The sequence below is a fragment of the Colobus angolensis genome, unplaced genomic scaffold (genome assembly GCF_000951035.1).
Source record: "Colobus angolensis palliatus isolate OR3802 unplaced genomic scaffold, Cang.pa_1.0 Scaffold97, whole genome shotgun sequence".
Taxonomy (NCBI): domain Eukaryota; kingdom Metazoa; phylum Chordata; class Mammalia; order Primates; family Cercopithecidae; genus Colobus; species Colobus angolensis.
In genome coordinates this window covers 7,160,970-7,175,930 of record NW_012123709.1, presented here as the reverse complement: position 1 = coordinate 7,175,930, position 14,961 = coordinate 7,160,970, and the positions used below count along the sequence as shown (strand labels likewise).

At 39.1% G+C, this 14,961-nt stretch overlaps 2 protein-coding genes across 4 annotated transcripts in view; one reads left to right on the top strand and one right to left on the bottom strand.

Moving 5' to 3' along the window:
• Positions 1–14,961, top strand: part of CHRM5 (cholinergic receptor, muscarinic 5) — a 112,964-nt gene that overhangs the window by 14,283 nt on the left and 83,720 nt on the right. Inside the window, exon 1 of one of the 3 annotated variants that reach the window (XM_011932698.1) lies at positions 6,740–7,015. The exons of the other annotated variants lie outside the window; for them this stretch is intronic. The gene's annotated coding sequence lies outside the window, so the exon portion shown is untranslated. Of the gene's footprint in view, positions 1–6,739; positions 7,016–14,961 lie in introns of those variants that run through there. 3 annotated transcript variants of the gene reach the window in all.
• AVEN (apoptosis, caspase activation inhibitor) overlaps positions 1–14,961 on the bottom strand; it is a 169,684-nt gene that overhangs the window by 128,974 nt on the left and 25,749 nt on the right. The window lies entirely within an intron of this gene.

Below are 14,961 nucleotides of genomic sequence, written 5' to 3'. Positions count from 1 at the left end.
GGAAGGAAGGAAGGAAGGAAGGAAGGAAGGAAGGAAGGAAGGAAGGAAGGAAGGTAGGTAGGTAGGTAGGTTGGTTAAAGTGTACAAATTCTTCCCCAAGAGTTTGAGAAAAATAGAATTCGGCGTTACTTTTTCCCTTTCCCATGGTTCCTACACCCAAAAAATATTAGAAGGATATATTAATAAATCACAAACTGAGAAGAAACCAGAGAGTAATGTTCACTTTCACCCTGAAGTCCCAAGTCCAACAAGAACAAACGTGAAAAATGGGCAGAGGAAAGACATGTATGTCCGTGCCAGGCAAGAGTAAGGAGTAGGGGAAGCAGAACAAGATAAATCAAAAAACAGACAATAAATGGGACCTACTGGCTCATATAATGCTCCAGGTTTCTTTCTCATCCTGTTTAGAAAGGTTTATGTACTTGAGAATATTCTACATTTTAAGTCTATTCTAATAAAGAACCCTTTACTTCCTCTCTGCATATCAATTTGATTACAGCTTACTCCAAAGGACACAACCACAGAGGAGTCACCTCGTAAACCCCTCTTCAAAATAAAAATTGGAATTTAAATGGGTATCTAGGCTACTATTTAAAGACTGCACTGTTGGCCGGGCACGCTGTCCCATGCCTGCAATCCCAGCACTTTGGGACGCCAAGGCGGAAGGATTGCTTGAGCCCAAGAGTTTGAGACCAGCCTGGGCAATATGACAAAACCCTGTCTCTATAAAAAAAATACAAAAATTAGCCAGGCATGCTAGGGTGTGCTATAGTCCCAGCTACTCAGGAGGCTGAGGTGGAAGGATCACGTGAGCTCAGGAGGTCGCGGCTGCACTCCAGCCTGGGCAACAAAGCTAGACCCTGTCTCAAAAACAAACAAATAAAACTGCACTATTTATGAACCTACAGAAAACACTCTTACCTGAGCAATTCGTCTCCAACAAATACTTGTATGGCCTTAAGTTAAACCTCAACCTTTATGAGCCTCTCGGTTTCCTCATTTAAAAAATAACAGATTTGGACCAAATGTTATCTAATACTGTTTTCAGAATGAACATTCTATAATGTTCCTGAAGAGTGAGAAAAAAGACCCGAATGGTTCATAACATATCAACTTGATTCAACTGAGAGAAGTTGGTTTGGCATCCTCACGAATCTTAAAGGACACATGTAGAGAAACACTAAGGAGCTCCAGTGGTCAAGAAAAATGTAATGCATATATGCCTATATATTTTTCTTGTATCGACCGCTGGTTAATTAGAATAGCATGAGCAATCCAAGAGATTCAAGATCGGTATTAGAGAAAATTATTCACATGAACACTAACTTGTTCTAGCTATGAATTTGTTAAATCTCCATTTTCTGGGTTTTAGAAAATAATCGGCTCACTTTTTCACTATGATTTTAAAGGAAAAGAATGAGGATAACAAGGGAGAAGATTTAAGACATCCCGGTTGAATCCATGATCTTGTTTAACATTATCTTATAGTAAACTAATATGGTTCAGAGCAACTAGGCACAGAAGAAATAGGTACAAGGAAACCAAACATGTAGAGCTGAAGACACACTGAAGTATGTAAGTATGTCAGGAGCAGCAAGTTCTTCTTTAGGAATGATACTGTATAGCTGACAGACATGCACACTCCCACACAGACAAGATTTAACAACATCATTCTGTTAGCAGCACACCTTTCAAGAATCACTGCACTGGTAATGTCTTAACTTGAGAAGACCTCAGTGTGACAGCCTGCTCTAAAACGATTCCACCTCACCTGTTGCATTACTTACACAAGGCTGTTCTATACTGTCCCACACATGAACACTCCCAATGTGCTGCCTCCCAGGCAACACTTCCTCTGATTTCTCTTGTTGTGGGCTGATGACCATATATGACATGAGCACAAACTACGAAAAAGTATGTATGGGTATCCTGGAAGAGCAGGCAAGGCATAAATGAGTATATTAAAGCCTTGGGCATTAAAATAGGTAGTCAGGTACCCACATAGGAAAGAAAAGGGAGTGACACACAGAAAAGAGAGGCAAGGAGTCTAAAGATAAACCTGCTCCACAACTTGGCCCATTTATCATTATCTGTACACAGAGAACCCCAAATTACTTCTTGCTCTAAGTAGAGTGTAGGCAAGTACCTTAACTAGTTCCCAAATCCCATGTATACCATATGCAAAACATTATCAACAAGAGTATGAAAAGTACTAACTTGCAATACCGCTCTGATTTCAAAATATAATGGAAAAAAAATATAGCTAAATGTAGCTTATCCTAAAAATCATATCACTAGAGCCTCCAATCAGAACTCAAAAAAAGATTAACATAGGATTCAGAAACACTCTGCAAGTAAAAACTTTCTCACTTTAAAACAGAGATCATCAAATTGAAAAAATGCTGTGACCTGCTGAGGTCACACTGAGCTTTTATATAAATATACAATCACAACTTGGTTCCAAGACTCCCCCAATTTTTGGCAGCAACCCCTCTTAATTTTTTCTCAAAATTGTGGAGAGAAAATATCTGAATTAAGAAATCCAAAAGGTAATGTGAAAAATATTAACAACAATGATGCCTTATCAATTTTCCTAAAAAATATGAAGCAGATGAATTTCATTTTACTTTCAGCATGCACGGCTTATAACATATAATTATCTTTTTGCTTAATTATCAGAAGTCAAGAAAAACTCATTTCCATATTAGCACTCCTGCGTACTAATATATTTTTTCCAGATTTTTCAGTTTAAATGAAACAAGTAGCAAGTATAAGAGTATCGCTCCCATTGTCATGACCAGATCAAAAGGCACCAAACTAAACAACATAACTAAGTTTTTTTTAAGTAGCCAAAGCTTTCTTCTTTTAACAGATACTAAAAATGGGGGGGAAGGGGAGGAAACACAAGTATTCCCAAACAATGAAATGGCTCATTTTGTATACAATGTACCAAAAGGGCCTACTGCTGCACAGCCAACTGTATGCATACCACAGAGGACGAGAGTGCAATATAAAGAAGAGTTATGGGTTTTGGAATCAAATTGAAAGGAATTCACACTGCTGTTCCATTACATACTAGTTATGTGATCTTAAGTTACCTAACTTCCTCGAGCTTAATTTAACTCACCCACAAAATTGTCTAATACTAACACTGAAGGGCTAATTTGAATTTAAATAAAATGTATACAAAACACCAAATATCTAGCCAGGTACTCTATAAACCAGAGTTTTAGTTTTTGTTTGTTTGTTTGTTTCTGAAACAGAGTCTCACTCTGTTGCCCAGGCTAGAGTGCAGTGGCGCAATCCTGGCTCACTCCAACCTTGGCTCACTGCAACCTCCACCTCCTGGGTTCAAGCAATCCTCCTGCCTCAGCCTCCCCACTAGCTGGGACTACAGGTGCATGCCACCATGCCTCGCTAATTTTTTTTTTCTTCTTTTTTTAGTAGAGACAAGGTTTCACCACGTTGGCCAGGCTGGTCTTGAACTTCTGACCTCAGATGATCCGCCCACCTCGGCCTCCCAAAGTGCTGGGATTACAGGCATGAGCCACCACACCCAGCATTAAATAAGAGTTATTTTAACACATTTGTTAACACCTACATCTCTTCTGCCCTCTGCCCCCAACAAATTAAGTCAACCTAATTCAGAGGTTGGCCATAATGCATTTTTCAGCAGTGCTGCCTTTTCAATTTCAAATTCCTATAAGATCACACCCTCTCCCATCCCAACCCAAACCCTAGTAATGACCCCAAGAATTACTAAATGCCATGCTCTGCCAAAAATAAAAATTAAAAAAGGAAAAAGTAAATGGAAGCATTTCTGACAATGCTACTAAAATATTTTCTGGAGCAAAGCAATAATATATGGTTAAGAGGCGGAATCTCAGTCCCAATGGTCAAATTCAATTTGATTGACTGCTATTAACTCAGCACTGCCAAATCTTGATCATTTTTAAGATTTTACAATTTTTTTAAATGCTACAAGTGTGTACCCATATCTAGCACTGCACCAAATAATACCACTTCTGAGTCAAAATTTTTGAATTTAGTAATGGAAACAAGAATTTGCTACGTTATGGCATTTCCAAGAACAGCAGTAAGGAATGTAGTTATGTTGTACATCCAAACACCATGACGTTTTCCCCTTATGAATCTAAAAACACATTAACCACATTCTCTCTCTGGACCAGGCCATCTGGACACCACCCCCAAAGCAACAAAGGCTACCTTAGAATTATCCCAACTTCTGAGGGAGATCAACCAAATGGTTAGTATGTCCTGGGATGACTGTTGATCACCGGGACATGCCTACTTCCTACCCATCAACTCCTTTTGGGATAATTTTTGAAAGACTGCACCTCTTAACTGCATGGACCATGACTGTCTCTTGCACAAGAAGCACAACATTAAGGCAGGTTTTTCTAAGCAATGGATTTTAGATATGGATATATAAATCACTTGGGATATAGCTAACCATATACATATATGTCCATACTGTGTGTGTGTGTGTGTGCATGTAGGTATGTGTGTGTGTGTGTGTATGTGTGTGTGTGTGTGTGTGTATGTATGTATGTATTTCTATGGCTTACTTGGTAAGCAATAAATGACAAAAGATAAAATAAGCTTTCTGTAACTGATTAATGCGAAAGAAATTTAAATCAATTATTGCTGTTTCACCTTGTTTTACAAATGTACCCTCATTAACCCCATTCAGTTAATATAAATGCTTCCACTCTTCAAAGAAATTGACAGAAGGTTCAATGACACAAGAATAGCACCATTTATAATATAGATAGCTCTGCAGTAAAGCATAAATAAAAAGGTCAAGTATTTAGTCATCATAACTTGACCTCTTGTCCAAGGCAATCTCGGCTTCATTCAGAGAGAACTAGTTCCCCTGAACTTTTAAGGAAAAACAGTATCTTTGCATAGCCTCAAAATATTATTTACTGTCATTGTATTTAACACATGCCCAGAAATTCCTCCTTCCATGGATGAAGCTTACTCCCATCGTCTTGAGTGCGAACGGGACTTAGTGACTCGCTGCTAGTGAACACTAAATGCAAAGGGAAAAACAGGAAGTTTACAGGGAGAAACCTAACAGAGGTTTCTAAGTGGTAACTAAGAGGTAACTACGTGATCAGAGTTAACATCATCAGCAGTAAGTCCTATAAATATTTTGTGTTCACTGACATGATCCAACAAGAAAGGTACATCATCCTTAGGGTATTCTCCCCCAGAATCCATCAACTCAGCCTCATCATGAAAAATAAAAATAAAAATAAGAAAAACCCAAATTAAGGGACATTCTACAATATGGTCTACTCTTCAAAAGTGTCAAGTTCAGAAAAGACTGAGAAACTGTCACAAATAAGAAGAGACTAAGGAAATACAAAGAATAAATGCAATGGGGTATCCTGAGTTAGAAGAGAAAAAGGACATGAGTGGAAAAAGCTGGAGAAAGGCAAATACAGTCTGTGGTACACCAATGTTAATTTCTTCGTTTTGATAAAGATATCATGGTTATATAAAATAGTAATATTAGGGGAAGCTGGGTAGAAGGTACATGGAAACTCGCTGTATTATCTTTGTAACTCTTCTGAAAAATCTAAAAAGTTTTAGAAAATAAAAAGTTTACAAAGTAAGTAATCGGACCATAATGTCATTTAGTATTAAGTTAATCTACATACAAGATATTCTGCAAACTCAACCACTTTCCTCACCTGTTAGAATAGATTCATGGTAGGTTTTTTATTTGTTTTTCGTTTTTTGGTTTGTTTTTTTTTTGAGACGGAGTTTCACTCTTGTTGCCCAGGCTGGAGTGCAATGGCGAGATCTCCACTCACTGCAACCTCCACCTCCCTGGTTCAAGTGATTCTCCTGCCTCAGCCTCCCGAGTAGCTGGGATTACAGGCATGCTCCACCACACCTGGCTAATTTTGTACTTTCGGTAGAGACAGGGTTTCTCCCTGTTGGTCAGGCTGGTCTCAAACTCCTGACCTCAGGTGATCCACCCATCTTGACCTCCCAAAGTGCTGGGATTACAGGTATGAGCCACCGCATCCGGCCTATTCATGATAGGTTTCTACATGAGTTGCTTTTCATTGAAGAACAAGCATGTTCCCAGGACTTTGGTCTTTAAAAATGAGACAAACTTTAATAGCAAACATAAGGAACCTTTGATGCAGTAAATCACACCCAATAACCACAAATAACAGTTCACTCACTCATTCAGCAAGCTCTGTCATCATGAACCATGTGACATGTCCTGTGTCATACACTAACAATGAAAAGATCTCCCCTCAATAGATGAACCCACCAATATCTTCACCTCGAGAGCAGGGGAATCAGAAAAGCCTCCCTCACCTTGACCAGCTGAACTGGGTACCTTTCCTGGGTTATCCCACAGCACACTGTACCTGCCACACTGAACCATATTTGTTGGTTTCCTCATATCTAAATCACCTCACAAGAGATATCTGCCAATAACTATGCAGGGTCTGAGATTCCACCCTATCTGTAAGCTGATAGGTTAGCCTGTTACTGTTTCATGGGTGCTAGCAGAAGACATGAGACACCTAGGCCAGAGACAAAGGTGTCTCTGGCAAAAGCAGTAGTCAAACCTCATGTTAATTTTTGTTGGTTCCTCATCGCCCCCGTCTCAGAGTGGTAATTCAAAGAGTCCTGTACGTGCTGTGGGCTTTGTTACAGGGAAGGAACACCGGGCTGAGTGTTCCTTTCAGTGAGTGAGTAAGTTCCTTGAGCAAGTGGAAGCAACCTGGGGGGGATATTACGTCATCCTTCAGGGTTGCTTGCTGAAAACACAACTGTGAGAAATACAGAGAAAAAGCAGTCAGAGCCTTGCATTCTTGACATACCCACCGGGAGCAGTCTGGGCCACTGCACTTCAGCTCTCCCAACAATATTCTGAAAGACGGGCAGTGTGTGATGACAGGCATTTCTGTACCCTCGGCACTTGGCATGGTGCATGATACACCTGATTCCTTAGTGTTTGGTAAATAAGTACCTATAAGCTAGAAATCTGAAGTTTGAAGCCAAAGACTACTGTTCCCAATTGTGACCATGTACACAGTCACTTAATCTTTTTAAGCTTCATTCTATGAATTTCTAGGAAATATTCAAAAATAGAAGTTCAAGAAATGTTCAGTGAAAGAACTATCTCTAAGGATTCTTCTCTAATACTGAAAGGTTCATGATTCTCTCAACGGCAGAATGCCAGAAATTCCAGGCGCCTGATATCTCTCTGACAAATCTGACTCACACAGCATTCCCCCATGGAGGGAGAAAGTCATGATGACATAACAAATTTAGGATTCTATTAAGTTGATTTTTGTTTCTCAGGGTTATTCATGAAAACCCCATAGTTCACTGTAAATTTTTACAAACTCTTTATAAACACAAGGCAGAAGACTCCACAACTACAGAATTTTAAAGGTAAATATAAAATCACATTAAGTATCTACTTAACTAGAAAGTAAGAGGTGAAGAAAGCAAGCTTTCTGAAACTTCATGATTTTAAAAAACCAGCAGTACCATTATTAAAGACAATATTTCCCTTCATGTGCAATACACAGGATATAACAGATCATGACCATAAGGCTCTATATCAGGTTCGTTTTGTTGTTGTTGTTGTTGTTTTGAGATGGAGTCTCGCTTTGTTGCCCAGGCTGGAATGCAGTGGCACGATCTTGGCTCACTGCAACCTCCACCCCCCGGGTTCAAGCGATTCTCCTGCCTCAGCCTCCCAAGTAGCTGGGACTACAGGCACCTGCCACCACGCTCACCTAAATTTTGTATTTTTAGTAGAGACGGGGTTTCACCATGTTAACCAGGATGGTCTCAATCTCCTGACCTTGTGATCTGCCCACCTTGGCCTCCCGAAGTCTTGGGATTACAGGTGTGAGCCACCACGCCCGGCCCAGGTTCTTTTCAAGTGCTAAATAAACAGATAAAATATAGATTTACTTTTCCAAGAGGAATTCTCACCACAGGTTATGAAACGCAGTATGTTGACATCCTTACCACTCAATGCTACTAAATTAAACAGTATATATTCATAATTCATTAGCATTAATTCCATTCTCAGGTCACTGAAAATTCTGAGACCAATGTAGTATTCTCACAACAAATCATGTGAGGATATTCTTTCCATCCCACTCCACACATGACAGTGACTAAGAATGTACAATGCAGTATCCCACGTGTGCTTTATTCTTTTGTACATGTCACCTTTCATTTGGAAAAGGTACATTTGAAGGTTTTTTCATTTGATAAACTAAGATCAAATTCATTTATTATGCTGGCTTGCTTTTTATTTAACAAAAGGGGAAGGGAAGGGGAAAGGCAAGGAAAAGAAAAGAGAAAACCAATGGACAGCCACCAGGCAGCGTCTTGCCTCCACAGTGTTAGGATGGAATAAACCTACAGACTCACAGTCTCCCCCTACTCCAGTCTCTGATTACGCTCCACTCTCCTCTCCAGCTGCAGCCTCTGGGACCATCTCCTTGCCTATTCCCTTCTTCTCAGACCAGCTAACAATGGCTTTTATCTCTAACCAACATGAGTTCCCAAATCTACCAGAATTATTCTACTGAGGTCAAGGCTGCTGCCAGCTGCTTGGTCCACCTGTATCTGTGGGCCTCCTCTACTTATCTCTCTCTTTCTCTCTTTGGGCTTTTGTTTCAACTGCAACAGTGTGGCCCCAGAAGGCAGGAACCACTTCTGCTACAAGCTGGCAAACAAGCGTGCCAAGCATGCCTACAAGATTCATAATCAGCGCTGCATGCAGAAGCTGCCCCAAGATGGGTGGGGTCACACCCTGGATGCCAAGGAAGCTGTCCTGGCCCCAGGGAAAACCCTAACCAGGTCCTGCTGGGTCTGCATGCCCTGCGTTATAGCCACACAGACCCGCATTCTCTGTGACTGTCTACACAAGGAGGTGAAAGGCATCAAGAAGGAAAACCACCAGACCAACTTCCATAGGCCAAAAGACTCACCCTCCCACACACCTGGGAGCCTCGCAGTGCAGCGCCCTGAGGCCTGGCTGCAGCTCCCAAGCCTTGGGGCTTCTGTCCAGGTGTCTGCCTCCAGCCCAAAGGCAGCTTCTTAACCAACCACAAACCCTCCCTGAAGCTGCAGACCAAGTGTAAACAACACAGCTTCTTTTTTTGCAGAAACGAACAAAAAATGTGTATCTTAGACAGTGATATATAAATACATAGTTTTTTTTTTTAGTTTCAGATAATCAACTATATATTTCAATTTTAATGAATAGTATCAAGTACAAAAAATTCCAACTTTGAAGTCAGGCATACTTAAGATTGAATCCTGATTCTGCTACCTAAGAGATATGAGAATTTTGTACAAATTGTTGAACTTTATTTCTAAGGCTTAGTTTCAACATGTATAGAAGAGAGATAATGAAATCTACCCTATTAGGTTGAAGTTAGGATTTAATGAAATGGAGAAAGTGCCCATGTAACACATCTCACACAGCCTGTACCTGGTAGTTTTCAGGAAATGACAGCACTGACGACCACCATCAGCTTATTAGCTTAAGGTCACCTGCGGCTGCAGGGTCACTAGTGGCCACAGGGCTCATTTACACACACACGCCGTGCCTATTTATTAAGCCTAACCCAACTGAGGACACTGAGTGTGCTCACTTAACACACGGGTAAAAAACACCATAGAATTATCGCAAAATTAAAAGCCAAGAGAACAGAATTACAGGGTTGAAAAAACTCCTTAATAAATAACCTTACTCTATCCCATGCAGCAAGAAGGACCATTGTTGAACCCATTTCCATTAAATGAAACCAAACCCATTTTGAAAGTTTTTCAGTAAAGGTGATTTCCCAACTCTCCCTTGGATGCCCAGTTAACACTCATAACACAAATGGCTAATCTAAATCTCCTGCATTTTAGTTTAAGTAGATTTGATTTTTTTTTCCTTTGTCTTTACAGCTTGGAAAACACAAATTATTAAACCATTTCTCAGACTTCTTTTGCTTAGCATCCTAAACCTTTCATCATACATTCTGTTTTCCTTATTTTTAATCATCTTTCAAGTTCCCTGTATCACCTTTATAGTTGTAGAAGTTAAAATAGTTGAACAAATCACACACACACACACAAAAAGCTAAATAAAAGAGAAAATGAGTTAATGGTTATTTGTTTTATTTTTCTAATTACATATATATGTTAGTACCATGCTTGGATATTTTAATGACAGCCCCATGTTAATGACCTAATTTTAAATATGACCCACAGTATATTCCAACCCAACAATTTGTTTCTCTTCACCTAAAAAGTAATTCTTAGCTTTTGTATAGAACTTTATAATTTGTAAAATAATTCCATGTGATCTTCACAATTACCCCTAGATTGAAGCAAGGAGGTATTATTTCTAACAGTTGGTTTTGTTTGGAGTTAAAAAAGGTTCTAAGACAATCAAAACCAAAACTAAGATCCCCTGATACCCACCAAGTGTTCCTTCTGTTCTACTACCTAAACCTAAACACATATACTACACCTCAGGTACACTACTGAAAAGATGCCTTTCTACCACAATACTAATGCTACAGCTGTCCCTTTTCATAGTCTCTGAATTCATGTTTCATGTGTTTTTAGAAGAGGTTCTACCCTGATTTTAAGGACTTTATCAAAAATAACCTTTTATTATCTTTCTAGAGCAAGTAAAGAGAATTCATCAACTCCAATTAAATATGACATTGATCAGAAGCACTTATTTGCTCTCCTTCCCAAAACCCACCTAAAATAATCTTAATTTTTTTAAGGAGAGTTATGAGTCCATAAGATAATCATACACCATCAATGGCAGACTGGATTAAGAAAATGTGGCACATATACACCATGGAATACTATGCAGCCATAAAAAAGGATGAGTTCGTGTCCTTTGTAGGGACATGGATGCAGCTGGAAACCATCATTCTCAGCAAACTATCGCAAGAACAGAAAACCAAACACCGCATGTTCTCACTCATAGGTGGGAACTGAACAATGAGATCACCTGGACATGGGAAGGGGAACATCACACACCGGGGCCTGTTGTGGGGTGGGGGGAGGGGGGAGGGATAGCATTAGGAGATACACCTAATGTAAATGATGAGTTAATGGGTGCAGTACACCAACATGGCACATGTATACATATGTAACAAACCTGCATGTTGTGCACATGTACCCTAGAACTTAAAATATAATAAAAAAGAAAAAAAAGATAATCATACAAAGAAGAGACAATAGCACTTAAGAGGGATACACTAGATGCTATTAGAACGTGGTACCCAGATGAGGCCGGGCCCGGTGGCTCACACCTCTAATCCCAGCACTTTGGGAGGCCAAAGCAGGAGGATCACTTGAGGTCAGGAGTTGAGACCAGCCTGGCCAACATGGTGAAACCCCGTCTCTACTAAAAATACACAAAATTAGCCACGCGTGGTGGTGAGGGCCTGTAATCCCAGCTACTCAGGAGGCTGAGGCAGGAGAATCACTTGAACCTGGAGGGCAGAGGGTTGCAGTGAGCCGAGATTGCACCATTACAATCCAGCCTGGGCAACAGGGTGAGACTTCGTCTCAAAAATCAAAACAAAACAAAACAAAAAAATTAGCCGGGCGTTGTGGTGCATGCCTATAGTCCCAGCTACTCAGGAGGCTAAGGCAGGAGAATTGCTTGAACCCGGGAGGCAGAGGTGGCAGCGAGCCGCCAAGATCATGCCACTGCCCTCCAGCGTGGGTGACAGAGTGAGACCCTGTCTGAAAAAATAAAAAGAAAAGAAAAGAAAACAATGTAGTACCCAGATGATTTGATGATGCAGCCAGTCAGTGTCTAACTGAAGAGTAACTGGAATACAAGTCATTTGGTAACCAGAAGAGTACCTGGAATACAAGTTAAACTCAAAAAAGATTCACTAATGTTCTCTCATTAAGCTATGTCCAGTATAACTAGTTTAAATTATCTAATACTAAAAATAAACATTCAGTCCTTCACGTGAACTTGAGAGTACAGTCTCTGCTAGCGATCCTATGGCTCGGCTCTGGGGGCCTGGGACCAGAAAGATAACCACAGCAGCCAAAAATGGTGATAGTGAAAACAATGGCTGCTTGGGGGACTGAAACCTACCACCATCAAATCAAGTATTATTCTGATGACTTTAATTTGCCATAAGACAAATTTTTTAGAGGAACAGACTAAACTGGATGAAAGCTGGATACCTCTGGAAATAACAAAATTCAACAGGTTAAATTACCTAACAACAGATTTTAATATAATAGTAGCACTGAACAAATCAAAGGCAGAACTTTTAATGAAAATACAGATAAAACTAAAATCAGAAGATTTCCAAACAAACCTCCCTCTGATTAGTACAAAATGTCTCTCTGGCAACTGATGAGTATAGAAAAAAATGATGTAAAACCAGATCCACTCATATGAAAGGCTTCCCAATGGATGCAACCCCTGATGACATAATTCTTTTATGTCTAATCTTTTAAAGATTAGAAGACAAAGGTCAAGGACTAAATATTCAAATGAGAAAAACATTACACAAAGCATTTAAGCAATCAACATTTGCAGTGTCTGATACTATTAAATCCAATAAAAAGTTTATAGAGACCCCGGGCCTGAACCCTGGTATAAAAACACAGACTTTCTAATACTTTTCAAGGAGAATTATTTTGCAAAAAAAGAATGAAGCAAAACAAAGTATACACTAAATTCAGAGCGAAGCAAGAGCAAGAGGAAAAATGGAAGTACTGCAAAGCATGAAATGCCTGAGAGGATGGACACCCCATTTTCCATGATGTGATTATTATTCATTGTACACCTGTACCAAAATATCCCATACACCCAGTAAATACATATACATACTATGGACCCACAAAAATTAACTTAAAAAAAAAAAAAGAAGTGCTGAGGATGCTCAAATGAAATGTCTAGTTTGGATGTTTGCTGAAATTTTGGGGTGACTTAGGTAATCTGACCCATAGAAAGCACCCACATATCCTTTTCTCAAATCATGGGGAAATAAAATGGATATGCTTTAGTAGTAGAGCAAAAGAGAGATTAATTCTATTTAAGAAAAAAGCTAAAGAAATACTAAATAAAGCAGAAGCAGCCAGTAATTGTAACCTATGACTAAGAAACAAGGAAGCGATGTGGAAAGTACTAGACGGAAAGGTAGAAAAAGAAACACTGAAAAAAACTCATGTAAAATCACCAAGAATCCCTAAACAAATGAGACTCAAAAGGTCATAGATTTAAAGGAAAAAGAAAGGGAAATAAAGCTGCCTAGGCTGGATCTGCTAAAGGAAATGTACAACTTCAGGGCAGGAAAATGAAAGTTCAGGATGATGAAAATGATGCAGCTGGACCAGTAAAAACAAAGAATTGCCTCAAAACAACAGAAAACACAAAATGGCGCTGGAGACTAGCAGTTTAGCACACAAATTCTGCTCGTATCTTTTGAAGGTTTTTAAAAAGAAAATCAAATTAGGCTCAATATTCAATATTCAGCTATAAGGAAAGGTTTTTTTGTTGGAGTTTTCCTTTTTTCCCTTTTTTTTTTTGGTTATCCAGTTGAAAATTTTTTTAGCCCTGTGAGCCAAAACAAACAAAAAAAATTTTTTTAATGTATAGTTCTGCTTGCGTTATTTCAGATGTTTTAAAATATCAACGGGAAGAACCTTTTACTATATTGCCGTTGTAATATGAGACTATATTAGTACAAACTATATACCATACAAGAAGAGGGGAAAAAGGAACTGCATCAATGAGGACAAATAAAATTGTCTTGTTGCCTTACGGAAAGAAAAGATTCGAGGTTTAATTTAAAAGTACAGGCTGCTAGAGTAATATCCTTTCTTTTCCCTTCAGTCTAATTGTTGACACAAGGATACAGAGGAGGGAAGAAATTCAAATGTCATTACAATTAAAATTTCCTACCCAAAACAGCTTTTCATAAAATTAAATTGAAGAAAATATAGAATAGTTTTAAGCAAAAATATGCACAGTCAACAACTATACTGACCAAACTGCAGTCTGGTTATTTTGTTTTTTATTTGTATCTCTAAAAGTAGTGTTTATAGACTTGCACATAATATTTTTCCCCCCTGTTTATCTTGAATATTGATCCAGTGCATTCTGGTCACGCTGTTAAACATTTTTCTAACTCTGGCTATCTGTGACATCTTGAAAGGAATAGACAATGCATATGGCATGAATTCAGTAATTCGACTTTTGGGGGAAAAAAAGTGAAGGGCAGAAGAAATTTCTCATAGATCTTACTTTGTACGTTTGAAGGTAAGAATACGGTGCCATTTTCAAAGCTCTTGAAACGTAACTTAGAACTGCAAGAATGCTGTTCAAAAGGAAAGCCAAAGGCATGATTGTCTCTTTCAGAGACTCACAGAAAGAGTTCTACAAAGACACCCAAAGACTCACAGTCCGACCAGGAAAAGTATGACTTTCAACAACCGTCCCCTTTCCCATATCCACCACTAATAAAAATGAGGGTGTCACTGTCCATGGCCAGAAACAAACAGAGCAGCCAGTGCCTGTGTGGCACAAATGGAAGGAAGCAGGCTGGAAAGGGCTGCCTCTCCAAAAATGGTTCCCACCTCTATGGTGGTAACAGAAATTTTACCATTAGAAATTTGCTTTTAAAGATTTTTATTTCTTTTATAAAGAGATCTGTAAAATAAAAAAATTGATAATACATATGAGCTTAAAGAATAATTATTAAACCAACATAAATAATAATCATCCAGGACAGGAAATAGAATACTGCCACCACCACACCTGCTATCTGGCCCTCCTCATCTCCCCACTAGAGGTGACCGCAATCCTGATATCTGGAATAATCATTTCCTTGATTGTCACTTTAGTATTTAAATACACGTCCCTAAAAAATGGGGTTTTTT